Raw genomic sequence first — 19,891 nt, 5'->3', positions numbered from 1 at the left:
ATAATTTCTAAATCGGATCAAGGTACACAGAAACCTACGACGATTTCCAACATAATAACCTAAAACCAAAATCCACATTCTTTCCGTCACATAGAGACTTTTGAAAAGCTTGTAGAACAGGATATACGTAAAGCTACAGGAAAAGGAAAAAAAGAAACACAACTAGACAAAGGAAGAATTAGAGGCAGTGATGGAGCTAAAATAAAAGATAAAAGAAGAATCATCAAGCCTGCCGACAAAGGCGGAAGTTTAGTAATTATGGACAAGACAGACTACAACAAGGAAATCAGCAACCTGTTGTCAGATGAGAATACCTATCTGAAATTAACTGCGGATCCTACTAGGAAATACCAATTGGAACTAGAGGATTTATTGGAAGAAGGTTTGCAAATTGGAATATTTACCAAGAAAGAATATGATTTTTTATACATACAGTATCCGAAAATTCCTACCTTCTACGAGTTGCCTAAAATACACAAAATCCCAACACATCCGCCAGGAAGACCAATCGTCTCGGGGATAGGTTCTTTAACATCAAATCTTTCCAAATATGTGGACTTTTTTTTATAAGAACTAGTATGCAAACAACAAAGCTGCTTAAAGAACAAAATGCAGGTTCTTTAACTTTTACAAACAATTGAATGGAATGATAACTATATACTTTGCACAAGTGACGTTAAATCACTATATACTTGCATACCACATAATATCGGATGTGAAGACACACGGCATTTCCTATTAACTTCTACTGACCTACCCATTGCACAGATTAATTTCATTATGAACAGCATAGATTTCATTTTACATAAAAATTATTTTTGGAATGAAGGTGATTTTTACAATCAAATCAAAGGGACAGCGATGGGTTCTTCCATGGCACCAAGTTACGCTAACCTCTTTGTCGCCAGATGGGCAGAGGAAACCATCTGGAACAACAATCTATATGGAGAGAATCTTATCGTTTGGAGGCGGTGCATAGACGACCCTCTGTTTATTTGGAATGGGACGGAAGAAGTATTGAAGAAGTTTTTAGAACATATGGAGAACAATGGGTATGAGTTGGAATTTACATCCTCTACTAGCAAAGAAATGGTGATATATCTCAATCTCTAAATTTATATTTCAGAAAAAACGTTACAAACAAGAACACATACGAAGACGGTTAGCAGTAATAGCATGCTACTGCTTAATAGCAATCATCATATACATTGGACTCGGAACATACCAGGAGGCAAATTCAGGCAAATGAAAAGAAACTTCACAACAAGAAAACTTTATAACACAAGTAAATCAAATGAAACTACAATTCTTAGAAAAAGGATACAAAGAATCTGCTCTACAACAGGAGATAGAAAAAAACAACAAGTATGAAAAGGAAGGAATTAATTCATTATAAGCAAAAACCGGAAACAAGCAAATTTCAAATGGCTTTCATTATCCAATACAACAGTCAACATCGTTTTTGTTTTTTGAAGCAATCTTACAAAAAATTGGCACATACTTCAATTGGATGCACAGCTACAACAGTTACTTCCGGAGAAACCCAGGATCATTTACAGACTCAACTGCATAGCTTGCAAATTGATGGGAAACGCATCAACCCAACCAGTAAAGGAAGTTACATCACGAACCACAACAACACGATACAGAATAAATAACTCCATCAAATGTGACACCGAGGGAGTAATTTATTTATTGGAATGCCCACGCAACTTACAGTACGTAGGTCAGACAAAAAAGAAGCTAAAAACACAAATAATGGAACATATATTCAACATAGAAAAATGATTACAAACACACAGTGTTTCCAAACAGGAATAAAAACATTTTGGTATTAAAAATACAGTCACACTGGAGAGGAAAGAGTGTCTCTGACTCACTAAAAAAGACGGAAATGTAACGGATATTTTGACTAAAAACTCCTACAACCATTAGGATTAAATGTAGACATCGAGCTAAATGTCTATCTGAAATAAAAAGAACATCAGGAAACAGGGATTCCATTCCCATAATTGCAACAAGTATATTTATATAATTTTGGTTGTTCAATTAAGTATTTAACATTAATATCCCATACGTACATATATTTTGATACACACATAAATTGAATTTCACATAACCTTGCAGTAGAGCGCAATACCTGAAAATGGCTTAGCCATGTGCTAACCTCCCCTTTTTTTAATTTTATTGTTTTAACATCCTGGAACAGACTTCCGTGATTTTATTGAGAATTAATAAAGTTTTCTAAATAAAAAGAGAGAATCAAATCTGTGCAATCCTTGAGAAAGGGCTTGTAGCCCGAATCGCGCTGGAAGCGCTGCTAACGGACATTCAGGTGACCGGGATTGCAACTCCCAGACCGCGCTGCACAGCGCACACAAGCCACAACAAGACCAGGACTCTTACTCATACATCGCGCTACACAGCACATACTGTAGGAGCTGTGGCCAGAGCGGGGGGACCAGCCAGAGGAAGAAGGCAGAGTGCAGCAAAACTAGGGGAAAGGTTTGTAGTATAGGGAGAGTTAGCACATAGTGAACTCTAACCAAAAGCACACCTTCTGATATGGCATAATTATGGAACCCTTTGACACCGGAAGACCGCACCAATTGTAGCCAAAGGGCTGTATTCATTTCAATTAATGTTTTTTTTGTTTTGTTTTTTCCTTTTAGGTATTGCACTATATAAAACATACACTTTATTACTTTTTAAACATAGTATCATAATTTAATTACATACTACACCCATTAGCTACAAAATAACAAGCGCTCTGCATTCACTTTTTATGTTATGCTTTGTGTTGACCGCCTCCTCCGCAGCAGTAAGTTCTATATTGTGCAGTATGTCCACTCCATAAAAGTATGTCCTGAATTGTGTGTGCCTCCCATTTGTATATCCTGCATTGTGCTGTCATGTATGCGCTCTGCAAACCCTGACTTACGGGCACTGCCAGTTCCTGCACACTTCCATCCCTGACAGCTTGGCATTGCCAGGCCTCACTGATACATCCCCCTCCTTTTAACCCTATGTTTTGTATTGGATTCCCAGGTCCTCTCGAGCTTACCTACTGCTCCAGGTTCTGCCTCTGATACATATCTGATAACTTTCATTCAGCGCTGGTTGGGACAAAGGTGCTTATGAAATTAGGGGGCATGGCTTAGTGGCAAGGGGACGAGGCCAGTACCAGAATGCTGCACCGGAGATCTACTCCCTCATTTTTGTGATGCTGGGTACTTGCCAAGCACTCCGGGAGCTGCTCGACAGCGCCCAGTCTTTCTCAGAGCTGGCCCAGTGTGTGTGTGGATGATGGGCGCATTAACTCGTCATCCATTCCCCCCTGCTCTGCAATACAGCGGTATCCAAGTGTCTTTACACTCCACCTCCTCTCCTATTTCCATAGTGATTCTGTTTATTCATTGCCAAAATGGAAGAATTTTGGAACATTCCCATTAGATTCGTGCAGGGGTAGCAAGAGTTTGACTGCAACCTTCAAAATAATTTTGAGAGATATAGAAACGTTACTGCACCATCATGTAAGTAAGGGATGCAGTAAGGATCCCCGCAGTTGGAATACCATCAAGGGTTAGGTCAGGCTGTGGGGAAGGTGGGTTGGGAGGTTAGGGATAAGTAATAATTAGTAAGTGTCAGGATTTTAATCACCGGGATGCCACTGTCTGCGTTTTGACAGCTGGCATTCCAAGCGCCGGGATATCGTATGTATCCTGCATGTATCCCAGGAGGGAATCTATTATAGTTTTCCGGGGTGTGGTATGCAAGACCGCCGGTCAGCATACCGACGCTGGTATCCCGGCAGCTACGGGTTCTACTCCCACTCTATGGGTGTCGTGGCCACACATGAGTGAGAATAGTCCCTGTTGGCCGGCACTGTTGGGATTGTGAAGGGGCGGGATGTAGGGGGAGGTATTGTGACCACATAACTACATCACGTTTTCCGCTACCATAAGACCATTTCCACTTTTCATGTACACATGGTAGAGCATTGTCTAGTGCTACCCAGTGGGTGCCCCTTCTATGGTGAGTGAGTGTTTAATGGACATAAATGAAACCTTGCACTCATTCAGTAACTCATTGCTCCCTATATATATCTTATATTGAATGAGGTGCACTGCTGATGGCAGGGTGCCAAATGCTGTCGAATTTGTCATATAGATAAAATCCCCTCAGTGTTATGCACAGTTTTGGACAAATGGGAATGTAGTTATGCGACCGGCGGCTACATCCCGCCCCCCTCACAATACCGGCAGTCGGCGTGGCGACTAACAGGGTCTATTCCCACTCGTGGGTGTCCACGACACCCATAGAGTGGGAATATAACCCGAGCCCACAGCATGGCGAGCGCAGAGTGCCTGCAAGGGGCTTCGTTGTGCTGCCCCCCCACCCCCCTTCCCTGCCGGGCATCTAAATGCCAGGATCCCGCTGTCAGTATGGTGACAGACGGTCTCCCAACCACTTGTCACATGATACCAACCCAACAAATGGTAACCTGGAACGCTCCTGTAACTTACTATATTAGCACCTAGAGATGCTCATGCACATTGTAACCAGGTTTATTGGTCCAATCTTCAAGAGTCCGGCCCGGTGGGCAAAATGGACAAATCTGGTGATTGGGTGTGCGGGATTGTTATGTGACAGCCACTGAGAGTACATTGACTGATGATGTCAACATTTCTGTACTCTGATAAAGTCCCATCCAATCAGTCTGATCGCTGAGGATGATCACTTTGGGGAGCATTCACATGACCATTTCTTCTACATTAGGACGAAGCCAGGTTAGCATTGTGGTGGATAGGACCACAGACCAGGCCTCCATATAAAATGGGCCCATCATCATGACAGCATTTCTATTTCTCTATCGTCCTAGTGGATGCTGGGGTTCCTGAAAGGACCATGGGGAATAGCGGCTCCGCAGGAGACAGGGCACAAAAAGTAAAGCTTTAGGATCAGGTGGTGTGCACTGGCTCCTCCCCCTATGACCCTCCTCCAAGCCTCAGTTAGATTTTTGTGCCCGGCCGAGAAGGGTGCAATCTAGGTGGCTCTCCTAAAGAGCTGCTTAGAAAAGTTTAGCTTAGGTTTTTTATTTTACAGTGAGTCCTGCTGGCAACAGGATCACTGCAACGAGGGACTTAGGGGAGAAGAAGTGAACTCACCTGCGTGCAGGATGGATTGGCTTCTTTGGCTACTGGACATTAGCTCCAGAGGGACGATCACAGGTACAGCCTGGATGGTCACCGGAGCCTCGCCGCCGGCCCCCTTGCAGATGCTGAAACAAGAAGAAGGTCCAGAATCGGCGGCATGAAGACTCCTCAGTCTTCTTAAGGTAGCGCACAGCACTGCAGCTGTGCGCCATTGCTCTCAGCACACTTCACACGGCAGTCACTGAGGGTGCAGGGCGCTGGAAGGGGGGCGCCCTGGGAGGCAATGAAAACCTATTTTTGGCTAAAAATACCTCACATATAGCCTCCGGGGGCTATATGGAGATATTTAACCCCTGCCAGAATCCGTTAAGAGCGGGAGACGAGGCCGCCGAAAAAGGGGCGGGGCCTATCTCCTCAGCACACAGCGCCATATTCCCTCACAGAAAGGCTGGAGGGAAGGCTCCCAGGCTCTCCCCTGCACTGCACTACAGAAACAGGGTTAAAACAGAGAGGGGGGGCACAAATTTGGCGTTAGAAATATATAAAAGATGCTATAAGGGAAAACACTTATATAAGGTTGTCCCTATATAATTATAGCGTTTATGGTGTGTGCTGGCAAACTCTCCCTCTGTCTCTCCAAAGGGCTAGTGGGTCCTGTCCTCTATCAGAGCATTCCCTGTGTGTGTGCTGTGTGTCGGTACGTGTGTGTCGACATGTATGAGGACGATGTTGGTGAGGAGGCGGAGCAATTGCCTGTAATGGTGATGTCACTCTCTAGGGAGTCGACACCGGAATGGATGGCTTATTTAGGGAATTACGTGATAATGTCAACACGCTGCAAGGACGGTTGACGACATGAGACGGCCGACAAACAATTAGTACCGGTCCAGACGTCTCTGAAACACCGTCAGGGGTTTTAAAACGCCCGTTTACTTTAGTCGGTCGACACAGACACAGACAGGGACACTGAATCCAGTGTCGACGGTGAATAAACAAACGTATTCCTTATTAGGGCCACACGTTAAGGGCAATGAAGGAGGTGTTACATATTTCTGATACTACAAGTACCACAAAAGAGGGTATTATGTGGGATGTGAAAAAACTACCGTAGTTTTTCCTGAATCAGATAAATTAAATGAAGTGTGTGATGATGCGTGGGTTTCCCCCGATAGAAAATTATTGGCGGTATACCCTTTCCCGCCAGAAGTTAGGGCGCGTTGGGAAACACCCCTTAGGGTGGATAAGGCGCTCACACGCTTATCAAAACAAGTGGCGGTACCGTCTATAGATAGGGCCGTCCTCAAGGAGCCAGCTGACAGGAGGCTGGAAAATATCATAAAAAGTATATACACACATACTGGTGTTATACTGCGACCAGCGATCGCCTCAGCCTGGATGTGCAGAGCTGGGGTGGCTTGGTCGGATTCCCTGACTAAAAATATTGATACCCTTGACATGGACAGTATTTTATTGACTATAGAGCATTTAAAGGATGCATTTTCTATATATGCGAGATGCACAGAGGGATATTTGCACTCTGGCATCAAGAGTAAGTGCGATGTCCATATCTGCCAGAAGATGTTTATGGACACGACAGTGGTCAGGTGATGCAGATTCCAAACGGCACAAAGGTGTATTGCCGTATAAAGGAAGAGGAGTTATTTGGGGTCGGTCCATCGGACCTGGTGGCCACGGCAACTGCTGGAAAATCCACCGTTTTTACCCTAAGTCACATCTCTGCAGAAAAAGACACCGTCTTTTCAGCCTCAGTCCTTTCGTCCCTATAAGAGTCATATCTGCCCAGGGATAGAGGAAAGGGAAGAAGACTGCAGCAGGCAGCCCATTCCCAGGAACAGAAGCGTTCCACCGCTTCTGCCAAGCTCTCAGCATGACGCTGGGACCGTACAGGACCCCTGGATCCTACATGTAGTATCCCAGGGGTACAGATTGGAATGTCGAGACGTTTCCCCTTCGCAGGCTCCTGAAGTCTGGTTTACCAAGGTCTCCCTCCGACAAGGAGGCAGTATGGGAAACAATTCACAAGCTGTATTCCCAGCAGGTGATAATCAAATTACCCCTCCTACAACAAGAAAAGGGGTATTATTCCACATTATATTGTGGTACTGAAGCCAGAAGGCTAGGTGAGACCTATTCTAAATCTAAAAAAATTTGAACACTTACAAAGGTTCAAATAAAGATGGAGTCACTCAGAGCAGTGATAACGAACCAGGAAGAAGGGGACTATATGGTGTCCCGAGACATCAGGGATGCTTACCTCCATGTCCCAAATTTGCCCTTCTCACTAAGGGTACCTCAGGTTCGTGGTACAGAACTGTCACTATCAGTTTCAGACGCTGCCGTTTGGATTGTCCACGGCACCCCGGGTCTTTACCAAGGTAATGGCCGAAATGATGACTCTTCTTCGAAGAAAAGGCGTCTTAATTATCCCTTACTTGGACGATCCCCTGATAAGGGCAAAGTCCAGGGAACAGTTGGAGGTCGGAGTAGCACTATCTCGGATACTGCTACAACAGCACGGGTGGATTCTAAATATTCCAAAATCGCAGCTGATCCCGACGACAAGTCTGCTGTGCCTAGGGATGATTCTGGACACAGTCCAGAAAAAGGTGTTTCTCCCGGAAGAGAAAGCCAGGGAGTTATCCGAGCTAGTCAGGAACCTCCTAAAATCAGTGCATCATTGCACAAGGGTCCTGGTAAAGATGGTGACTTCCTACGAAGCAATTCCATTCGGCAGATTTCACGCAAGAATTTTTCAGTGGGATCTGCTGGACAAATGGTCCGGATCGCATCTTCAGATGCATCAGCGGATAACCCTATATCCAAGGACAAGGGTGTCTCTCCTGTGGTGGTTACAGAGTGCTCATCTTCTAGAGGGCCGCAGATTCGGCATTCAGGATTGGATGCTGGTGACCACGGAGGCCAGCCCGAGAGGCTGGGGAGCAGTCACACAAGGAAAAAATTTCCAGGGAGTGTGATCAAGTCTGGAGACTTTTCTCCACATAAATATACTGGAGCTAAGGGTAAATTTATAATACTCTAAGCTTAGCAAGACCTCTGCTTCAAGGTCAGCTGGTATTGATCCAGTGGGAAAAACATCACGGCAGTCGCCCACGTAAATAGACAGGGCGGCACAAGAAGCAGGAGGGCAATGGCAAAAACTGCAAGGACTTTTCGCTGGGCGGAAAATCATGTGATAGCACTGTCAGCAGTGTTTCATTCCGGGAATGGAAACTGGGAAGCAGACTTCCTCAGCAGGCACGACCTCCACCCGGCAGAGTGGAAACTTCATCGGGAAGTTTTCCACATGATTGTAAACCGTTGGGAAATACCAAAGGTGGACATGATGGCGTCCCGTCTGAAAAAAAAAAAAAAAAAAAAACGGGACAGGTATTGCGCCAGGTTAAGAGACCCTCAGGCAATAGCTGTGGACGTTCTGGTAACACCATGGATGTACCAGTCGGTGTATGTGTTCCATCCTCTGCTTCTCATACCTAAGGTACTGAGACTTATAAGACGTAGAGGAGTAAGAACTATACTCATGGCTCCGGATTGGCCAAGAAGGACTTGGTACCCGGAACTTCAAGAGATGCTCACAGAGGACTTATGGCCTCTGCCGCTAAGAAGGAACTTGTTTCAGCAAGTACCATGTCTGTTCCAAGACTTACCGCAGCTGCGTTTGACGGCATGGCGGTGGAACGCCGGATCCTAAGGGAAAAAGGCATTCCGGAAGAGGTCATTCCTACCCTGGTCAAAGCCAGAAAGGAGGTGACCGCACAACATTATCACCACATGTGGCAAAAATATGTTGCGTGGTGTGAGGCCAGAAAGGCCCCACGAAGAAATTTCAACTCGGTCGATTCCTGCATTTCCTGCAAACAGGAGTGTCTATGGGCCTCAAATTGGGGTCCATTAAGGTTCAAATTTCGGCCCTGTCGATTTTCTTCCAGAAAGAAGTGGCTTCAGTTCCTGGAGTCCAGAAGTTTGTCAAGGGAGTATTGCATATACAACCCCCTTTTGTGCCTCCAGTGGCACTGTGGGATCTCAACGTAGTTCTGGGATTCCTCAAATCACATTGGTTTAAAACCAGTCAAATCTGTGGATTTGAAGCATCTCACATGAAAAGTGACCATGCTCTTGGCCCTGGCCTGGACCAGGCGAGTGTCAAATTGGTGGGTTTTTTTTTTTTCTCAAAAAAGCCCATATCTGGTTGTCCATTTGGACAGGGCAGAGCTGCGGACTCGTCCCCAGTTCTCTCCCTAAGGTGGTGTCAGTGTTTCACCTGAACCAGCTTATTTTGGTGCCTTGCGCCTACTAGGGACTTGGAGGACTCCAGGTTGCTAGATGTTGTCAGGGCCCTGTAAATATAGGTTCCAGGACGGCTGGAGTCAGGAAAACTGACTTGCTGTTATCCTGTATGCACCCAACAAACTGGGTGCTCTTGCTTCTAAGCAGACTATTGCTAGTTGGATGTGTAATGCAATTCAGTTTGCACATTCTGTGGCAGGCCTGCCACAGCCAAAATATGTAAATGCCCATTCCACAAGGAAGGTGGGCTTATCTTGGGCGGCTGCCCGAGGGGTCTCGGCTTTACAACTTTGCCGAGCGGCTATTTAGTCAGGGGCAAACACGTTGGTAAAATCCTACAAATTTGATACCCTGGCTAAGGAGGACCTGGAGTTCTCTCATTCGGTGCTGCAGAGTCATCCGCACTCTCCCGCCCGTTTGGGAGCTTTGGTATTATCCCCATGGTCCTTTCAGGAACCCCAGCATCCACTAGGACGATAGAGAAAATAAGAATTTACTTACCGATAATTCTATTTCTCGGAGTCCGTAGTGGATGCTGGGCGCCCATCCCAAGTGCGGATTATCTGCAATACTTGTACATAGTTACAAAAATCGGGTTATTATTGTTGTGAGCCATCTTTTCAGAGGCTCCGCTGTTATCATACTGTTAACTGGGTTCAGATCACAGGTTGTACAGTGTGATTGGTGTGGCTGGTATGAGTCTTACCCGGGATTCAAAATCCTTCCTTATTGTGTACGCTCGTCCGGGCACAGTATCCTAACTGAGGCTTGGAGGAGGGTCATAGGGGGAGGAGCCAGTGCACACCACCTGATCCTAAAGCTTTACTTTTTGTGCCCTGTCTCCTGCGGAGCCGCTATTCCCCATGGTCCTTTCAGGAACCCCAGCATCCACTACGGACTCCGAGAAATAGAATTATCGGTAAGTAAATTCTTATTTTTTCTCTCAAAACTATACTACTTATCTAGTTACATATTTAGGGAGACATTGGGGCTGATGGTGTTGGTTGTGTACACGCCCACATGCCCACAGCCACACATCACTGACCACACCCCCACTTCTCACAGTAGCCTCTGATCATTCTCAGGCCCTGACCTTGGGACTCATAACATAAGGCTACTTTGTTGCTAATCACCTATAATAAAAGCACCATTGTTGTAAAGCACAATATGTTATAACGTCATTTGGTTTTGTTCCAGGTGTGAAACAGGACTTTCATACTAAAAACTTCACAAAATAAGAATGTCTTCTGTAATGAAATGTAAGTACACTTAAAAAATATTACCTACTGTAGGTGAACACTGTGGGCTGAGCTGGATGTAAATGACACTTAGAGATAGTGCCAGTGCGCCACATAGGTACTTACAGCTCTGCAATGTGCAATCTCTTGTTTGCTGACAGAAATTAATGATTTATTATTATTATTATATGACATTATATCAATCACACTGCGCAGGTACTGATTTTTTTTTGCGTTGTCGCTTGCAGTTAGGATTTAATAGCAATGTGATTGACAGGAAAGGGCTGTTCGGGAGGGGGGGCGCGGCATGTGTGTATTTCTGCCCACAGCTGTGATCACACACCAAGAAAACATGGCAGCAGCGTCGTTGCTCCTGTGGCCAGTCTGCATGGCCATAGACTCACTCGGGTAGTTGATGTTCTTTGTTTCTGCAATACGTGTGCGCAGTTGTTGAGGGCCTCGTGATGGCTCTGGGGGGGCAGCTGTTCTTTATTGGGTGGCTGCTTCTCTTGCGTGTTTCGCATGTCCGCAGGCAGAAAAATGTAATCTGCATAGGCTTTTGTGTACAAATTGGGATAAGGCCCATAGTACAGTCAGTACAATAATTCCATAGGCTATTGTCAAAAGACAAATTAACTAAAATGCATTTATCTGCCACAAAGGATAGGCAAGATAAGAAAGTAAATGACCTAATATTTTAAAAGTACATAGTAGCATAAATGAGTGGAAGTAGAAACTACTGTGAACCCAGTACATGAAGGTAAATACTTGGCCAGCTGGAGTCCCAGCAGTACAGAAACAAGTTAGCACGCCATGCTGTGGCAGGCAGGGTATATACCATCATGCAGTACATAAAATAATCACCAGTCATAATTTAAAAACAGAAAAAAATTACTGCGCAAAGTTCTCTGATTATTGTAAAGAAAACCACAATGTGTTTATATCAATGCTGATCCCCAACCTGGTGTTCACAATCCAGCGTAGTCCAGGAGACTCCAGTACATTACTGAGCCTTTTCTAATTACTTTTGTTCTTATTCTGGGGAACCCCCCTCTTCAATACAGACATTATTATGGCGATTCTCCAGTACTGATGAGAGGCGCCGCCACCTAACCTCCCCCCCCTGCCCACACACACGCACGCACGCGCACACACACACAATTCATAGTTTATTTTTATCACTCCCTTCCCCCAATACCCTCGGTACACTGCAGTTCTTGTATCACTAACAATTCTCGACTAGGATGGGAATTGAACATCAATTTATTTTTATTTTTTCCTTTAAAGATCAATGATTAGGGCTCAATGTTTTTTGTGTGTTGCTTTTTTTTTCCGTTGGTTGAAATTTTATGCTTATGTTGCTTTTTAGTTTTCCCCATTTCATTTTTGTTATCCATTTCATATACTTGTTAACAGAAGCCAATGTTTCATCCAAAATCATAGGTATTTCAAAGGCCAAAACATCCATGTTTAGTAGCTGTTGTTTTTTTAATGACATTGATGGACTTGTGTTGTTGGCAACATTGATGCTTAGCCATCAATGTCCTATCCCTACCTATCAATTCCCGCTGCAAAGAACCCCTCTACTCTTGGGGGGTCATTCAGTCCTGATCGCACTCTGCCGCTTTTCGCAGCGGTGCGATCAGGTCTGAAGTGCGCCTGCGCGTTGGTCGCAATGCGCAGGCGCGTCGCTCCTTGGCAACGGACATCGCCAGGGAGCGACGGATCTAACGAAGAAAATGATCACTAGAAGATTGACAGGAAGAGGCCGTTCGGGGGCGTAAACTGACCGCTTTCAGGGAGTGTCCTTGCGAACGCAGGCGTGCCCGGCCGTTTCCAGGGAGGGATCCTGACATCAGCTCTGTCCTGGTTCATTGCAGCGGGTAAGTCCTGAGCTGTGCGTTTGCAGCCCTGCACAGCGAATCCCCTCTCCCCTGTGGGCCGTGATTACCTGGTCGCAGCAGTGCAAAAAATAGCCTGTGTGCATCCAGGTCTGAATTAGGCCCTTGGTCCCAGGCAACAGCAGTGGTCACACGGTGCCCAGTAGCCTCTAATCACAGTCAGTTGGAGGGACAATAGCAGACTCTCAACAGTAGGAATACTTAATTAGAAGTAGCGCTGATCTTGCTGTGTGACTGTGAGTAGCTGACTGTTCAGTTCCCTGCCACAGTAGAAAGAAACAGTGAACAGGAACCATAGTAGACCTCCCAAGCCCAAACATCTAAGTGACAGTTACGCAGGTGACATCCATAGTCACCCATAGCAATCAGACATTAGCTTCCATTATCTACCTTGCACTAAAAGTGTTATTCAGGTTGTATTACCGCAATTTCCTCATTCTCTGCTCTAATGCTTACGTTCAGGTCCTGTCCTGCGCGTGCATGGCCCAGCCAATGCGATCGTATCACATTGGCTGCAACAACTCTACCTGATTGGCAGGTAGATGCTGGTGGGGGCGGCGACAGACTGTTGCGAGGGAGGTGCGGGGAATATGGGGGTGGGTCGGTGGCATTTTCAGGATGGCTGCGTGACGTCACACGCAGCAGCACCAATGGAAAAAATGGAGATGCGCCGTCTGCCTTCGCAGCTGAGTAGGGGGTCATCCACAGCTGCTGGGCAAGGCATTCAGCTATGCGAAAGAAAGGATTGCAGATGTTGCTTTTTAGCAGAATCTGCAATCCCACCTGAATAACCCCCTAAATCAGCAAAAGCTATTTTCTGATTGCAGAAGCGGAATAGTACATCCCTGGGTTTTGCAGCAAAGTTTAGTGTGAGGCCCAATGTTACAGTCCCTCTTTCTTCTAAGTAAATGTGTGGGGAACTGTAGACACACAGTGAAGACCTATTTCAGCATCATTAAGTTTACTCTGTGATTCCCAGGCAGCGACAAACCCACCACTGTTGTGAACATGTTTCACCCACCTTACTTTTGTACATTGTAGCCGCTGCATATCGTAAAACAGCAGTATTTCCACCACTGACTGGTTGCTGCTGGGGGTTATTGCACCATGTTTAATAAAGTCCCAGTGACTACAGACGTGGGTGGGCTTTTGTCTGAGCAAACAGTCGCGGTGACATCCAATGTAGAATAATACAACACAGTCCCACTGTGCACAAATATTTTGTTGGGATCAAATCTTTCTTTTGTTTTTCAGCAATGAGGGCAGGACCTGTTTATGAACCTTATATAAAGTAAATAGATGTTCGGTGAATTTGATGTTAACAAGCTGCTGATATACAATATTTCAGTTTTTGGGAAAGATGATGACAAGGATAAAGACAAGCATAAGGAGAAGAAAGAAGATGACAAAAATGACAAAAAAGACAAGAAGAAGAAGAAAGAGAAAAAGGTATTTTCAATTGTGCCTATATATTTTCATCTCAACACGTACAAATATGGGGTCGATCCTATTACCCGCGAAGGGTGCTATATGACGTTGCTGCGGCATTTAAACGCCGGCAACGTGATCCGAACTAGCACCCTTCGTGTGATGATTTCGGCATGGGGCCCTCATTCCGAGATGATCGTAGCTGTGCTAAATTTAGCACAGCTACGATCATTCACACTGACATGCGGGGGGATGCCCAGCACAGGGCTAGTCCGCCACGCATGTCAGTGCCGCACAAAGTTAATATGTAGCAGCTTTACTTTCATAGTCCATTGATGTGATTGTTGATAAATACATTCTCTATACCCATGTGCTGATACTTGGTAGAAATTCTGTTCCTGTCCCCTGTGTTTTAATCCAGCAATATGAAGAGATTTGTGTTACCTAGGAGACTGCAACAAAATTAAGAATAATGTTTACTGCTCCACGATACATATAACGATAGAATTTCTCCCCGCAGAATAAAGGGTTTTAAATGCCAGCGTTGCTTGAAGATATATATACTGTACAATTCAGCCATTGTAAAGCTGAAAATTATAGTCTGCTCTATAGCCTGTATTTATTTGGCCACTATTGTATTTGTTTTTTCCTCCCCAGGATGGAGATAATTCATGCAGCAGTTCCAGTTCTGACAGCGACTCTGATGTAAGACAATACAGCAAACAGTGATAATGTTTCATGCCTGTTTAAGAATCATTTTGGGGGGAAAAATGCACAAAAGGACTGCCGGCATTAGTAAACACGCTCACGATTAGGCGCAAATTATAATTTGTAATAGTTCACCTTTAAATCCTATGAGTGAGAGGGGAATCATTGTAAGATAAGTGAGGTACAGTAGAAGGAAACTTCTCAAGACTGACATCACCCGATACTGTATATCTGATAATACCCTCATGGCTGTAGAAGCTTCCCACTCAAACTGTTGTCTACGTCCAATTTAATCCATGTTTTACTTAAACAGGTATCTACTAAAATCATACTTGCCTACTCTCATGGAATGGCCGGGAGGCTCCCGAAAATCGCACTCCCAGCCCCCCGTAAGAGTGGGAAAGTCTCCCGGTCAAGCGCCCCACCCCTGCATAGCCTAACAAACCCCCAGCGGCATAGGTCAAAATGGGTGGTCTGGGGGTCAGATGACGCGATTCGCATCATCCCGTCCCCGCCTCCTGCCTTGCATTGCCAATATTATCGGCATTGCTAGATAGGGGGTGGGGCCATGATGATATGATCATGTGGCCACGCCCCAATCCCGCCCCTAAACATCATCCTCCACCTCGCTACTCCCCTGCTGCTCCGACCTGGCTGCCTCCTCCTGGACGGGGCAGCCAGATTGTCGGTAAGTATGACTAAAATAAAATAAGTATTTCAGTAAATGAGGGATACATAGAATATTGAAAGTAGATGCTGTCCTATACAGGGTTCTGGTATGAATGGTCGACCATGTTAAGTTGACATGGACAATAAGTCGACGCATGACATGGTCGACGCATGAAAAGGTCGACATGGAATTTTTAACTGTTTTTGGTGTCACTTTTTCCGTAACATGACCAGGAACTCCAATTAGTGTACCGCGTCCCCTTGCAGCTGCGGGCAGGTTACTATTTCCAACCGTAGTCCATGTGGATGGTAAAGTATGACAAAGTTAACAATCTAAATTTTTTTGTAAAAAAGCTATGTCGACCATTTCATGTGTCGAAAATCTGTCCATGTCGACCATGTCAATGTCGACCAATAGTGGTCGACCTAGTGACTGTCAACCTAAGTAGGGTCGACCTGCCAAACGGATACCCCCATACAACAGGTGTAGTTCCTGAGTAAAATATGAAATAGATGATTAAAGTGTTGGGCATGGCCATTAGGTTGGTAATTTCTGATCCGTGTTGCATACGTTATAGTCATGTAGAGTCAGACGCATGTTGCGCCCTTTTTTACTGTGACTTGCAGTTATTTCTACTGCACATGTATGTGCACAAAAAAATTGTCATGCTGGCAACTCCTTGCACAAAGGCTGGTGGGTGGCAAAAGTACAGTACAGGCATGGTCATGCAAATCATTCCTATTCCGACCACTAAGTGGACACGTGCCTGTTTGGAGGCGGATTACTTGAGGGTGCTTAAATGCTGGTATAAAATGTAATTGATAATGGTGACAACTGGTCTGCATCTGATTGGCTGACTGTGTCTAAGCCCACTCTTTTTATACTAAAACTTTAGCAAGGAGGTATATCTCCTAGATTTGGCAAGTTGACCACATTTCATTTTTACGACCAGCTCAGCGAACCTAGAAAAAAAAAGAAAAACCAAACCGCTGTTCACTAGAACCACCAGATGTTGCTGCTGTCTTACCAGACACAATTGTTACACTCCGGCCTATGAACATTATTCAAGCAAGTGCGATCCAGTTGCAGTTTTCTGATTTTTGGGGCTGTGCGCACACGCAGGACCTCTTCTGAGCGTGCGCAACCCAGGAAATGTGATCGCATCTCAGTAATGCAAACGCCTCTGCCTGATTGACAGGCATATCTATAATGGTGCACACAGGCTGCTGAGTCCAGGGGGCCCACACTGCACACCCTGAGCCCATAGACTAAAGTACTTATCTTTCCACCAAGTCTGCATGCAGTGTCTTTGAGAAAATTGCGCAGATACCATTTTCCCAAAGATCTGCAGATGCACAATAGAGGAATCACCTGGAAACACAGCAGGTGCCAAGTTCCCGGCGATCTGCATTCTGCATGGATATCCCAGAGAATGCATCGGCAAGAGGGAGCACACAAAAAGACTGCATATTAACCCCCTCTGTCAATGAGGGTGTGTAGCCTGGATGGTGGTCAATGCAGAGTTAGACATAAGTGTAAAGGGATGCGGTCAAAATACCAGCAGTCAGGAGACCAACAGCGGGATCCCAACGGCCAGAATCCGGACACATCCCAGATGCAGGGCCGGATTATAAGGGGTAGACAGGGTGGTCACCCCGGGGTACCACACGGGCGCAAACATTGCTCACTTGTTGGCTCACTGCCTCTCCAGGTCCTGAAGACCTCTGACTATAGCTGCTAAGCTCTGTGTTGCTCAACAATACACAAAAGAAAAAAGGGGGTTGTATCTATAAGGTGCACTCAGTATAAAAATTCACTTTTATTAATGCTTTTAAAATTGCCGTCTTGCGGATCTTGATACAATAGCGAAAAATAGAGTTAAAACCAATTCAAAGTATGATAGAAATGTGCTCAAAGATAGAAAGATGTGAACAATAAAAAAGAGAAAAATGTCTGCTCTGTTATTTATTTCCTTTCTTATTTTAAGAGACACACAAGTATATGTGTTTCTGTTACTTCCCTGCTACAACCGGTGGGCACTAGGACCAGGAGTGGTTAATGCCAGAGGCACTGCTACCAACCAGCTGAGTTCCGAGAAAGCCCACCTACCCGCATCAGTGCACCAGCGGAAGGCTCCAACTAATCGCACAGTGCAGTGAGCAACTGTGCATACGCTGTTGTTGCTGCATCAAGATCAGCAGTAAGCCTGGAAGCACAACGTACCACCTCCCGGCAGCCGAATGTCCCACAGCCCAGCTGGAAACCCCCTCACCCAATCAACCCTAGCTGGTAATCTAGACCTTCTTAAGTGACCTCATCATCTGCCGGGAGTGCTGTGTTTGCCCAAGAGTCCCTGAGATGGCTACTGCAGATCTGTATGGGTGACCATTTCCTAAGAGTAATTTTTTTGGTAGGGGCCCCCACAAGTCTAAATCCGTCCCTGCCCGGAGGTAATTACAGGATTTGGGGCTGCGGTGAGGCACTAGGGGAAGGGTTGAGGTTAGGTTATGGGGCTGAGGTAGGTTAAGGTTAGGCTGCAGCGGATGGGTCAATTAGGGTTAGGCTGCTGGGTGGAAATAATTAGGGTTAGGCTGCAGGAGGGGAAAGGTAGCGTTTAAGCTGTGGGAAGGGGGGTCAGGGTTAGGCTGTGAGAGGGCTGGGTTAGGGATAGGGAGAAAATACGTACTGGGATGTGCTGGCCATCTGCCGGGATTTCATACTCAATCCAGTGTAAATAAGCCTGTTTTCAGATGCACCAAGTACAAGCTGGTACAAGTGCAGCTGGGTCATGATGAAGAGAATCAAACTAAGCATACAGATAGGAGGCAGACGTACTGCAAACACGCGTGTAACTCTGCATATGGAGGGAGATACAGGAATAATGGGCAACTTGCATTTGTCTCAACATCAGGGCCACAGTGTCTATTACTTCTAGCTCGGGTGGCAAATATATTTCATATCTATTATTACAAAACTTGTAGCATGATCTTAAACAGATAATCACACAAATGTGCGCGATGACCTAATTGCATGTGTGGTATGTGCACATCACACATAAAGGAAATGAGGTGCCCCAGCTCCCACTGCATGTGCCTTGCACATTAGGTGTGATGTGCCTGCACTCGCCATAGTGAGGGGAGAGAAAGGCACCAGGAACAGGCTTCCTAGAGAAGGGGGCAGGATAGGGAGATTATGAAAGTAAGCAAGTATAGGTAAGTGTAACGGGATGGGAGGAGAAGAGGACAGGAAGAGTGGAACGGCTGAGGAGGCGGAGCAACTAAATTGTCCATTCATTTATTAGACCTTTTACATAATTTGTAAGTAAGTACACTCTGGGCCTGCTTCAGATGTGGTTGGAGTTGCTATCACTTCCTTGGAAGCAGCTGTGATAGCGCTGTACGGTAATGCAGCAGGAGGCGTCTATTACAAGTAGTCATGACCTAGGACGCAGCCATCAGATCACTGGCTTACCATCGGGCAGCTTGCTGCACCCATGGGAACGTACGAGCCACCTGTCGCATAGGCCAGGAAATCTCCGTCCAACGACAGGGATCCCTGGCCTCTTCCATCCCCCAAAATCACTGAGAGTCTGAGGCCGATCTGCTTCCTACATCGGAGGAACTGTTCGCGCACGTACAGAATGGGTCCTGTGCATGTGTCATGTATCGATCATTGGTATAATCGCTCCATCGGATTGGGACATGCAATCTGATAGTGTGTTTCCAGCTTCAGCAAATGAGCAATGATGTTTTTTATTACAAGGTGTTTATTTTATTTATTTATTTATTTGAAAGATTTTTTTATTGGTCGCCATCCTAATACTGACAGTCTTTCTGTACAATCTATAGGGAGGAAAAAAGAAAAAGAAGGATAAACACTAGCTCCCCAGAATGCAGAGGTCCGGCTAGATGATACCAGAAATTAGTCTCTCTTACATTGTAAATTCATGAAATATTTTATATTTTATGTTTCTGTTAGATTGCTTAATAAAATGAAAACAAAAATTATTCACTGGCATTTGTGTTTCTACTTTATTACTGCATGTACTGTATCATAGGCATGAGAACAGTCCAGGGTGTGTCCAGGCACACCCTAATGTGGGACGCTATCCCTGTGCTTACCAGCAGTATTACAGGTGCCCAGGCTTCCTATGAACTGAAAGTGACTCACAAGATGTAGCACAACACCCCCCACTTCATTTCATGCTTTATATATCGCTACCTCTGGAGAAGCTGAGGACAGCGAATTGCATGTACATTTACTATATAAAACACACCATCCTGAATGCACAACTGTGTGGCATAATATGCTCATAGGTAAGTGAGGTGGGGGGCTGGGGTAGGATAAGATGATATGTGCGAGATTAGAGGGGGACATTGTGATGACATCCCTGCCAACATTTGGGAGTTAATGATCGGGGCCAAAAAGGGCCATGACCTTGTGGTAAGGGGTGTGTCCTCATGT

General features: G+C 45.4%; 1 long non-coding RNA gene across 1 annotated transcript; it reads left to right on the top strand.

Annotated features, from left to right (window-relative positions):
- The first annotated feature begins 2,262 nt into the window (after positions 1–2,262).
- On the top strand, positions 2,263–19,420 carry LOC134935594 (uncharacterized). Its single transcript, XR_010180277.1, has 5 exons — positions 2,263–2,505; positions 10,680–10,741; positions 13,970–14,070; positions 14,707–14,754; positions 19,276–19,420. It is a non-coding gene; the product is annotated as an uncharacterized LOC134935594 (long non-coding RNA).
- Positions 19,421–19,891: the final 471 nt, after the last annotated feature.

The sequence above is a fragment of the Pseudophryne corroboree genome, chromosome 6 (genome assembly GCF_028390025.1).
Source record: "Pseudophryne corroboree isolate aPseCor3 chromosome 6, aPseCor3.hap2, whole genome shotgun sequence".
In the NCBI taxonomy this organism is placed as follows: Eukaryota; Metazoa; Chordata; class Amphibia; order Anura; family Myobatrachidae; genus Pseudophryne; species Pseudophryne corroboree.
This window is presented reverse-complemented; position numbering and strand designations above follow the sequence as displayed.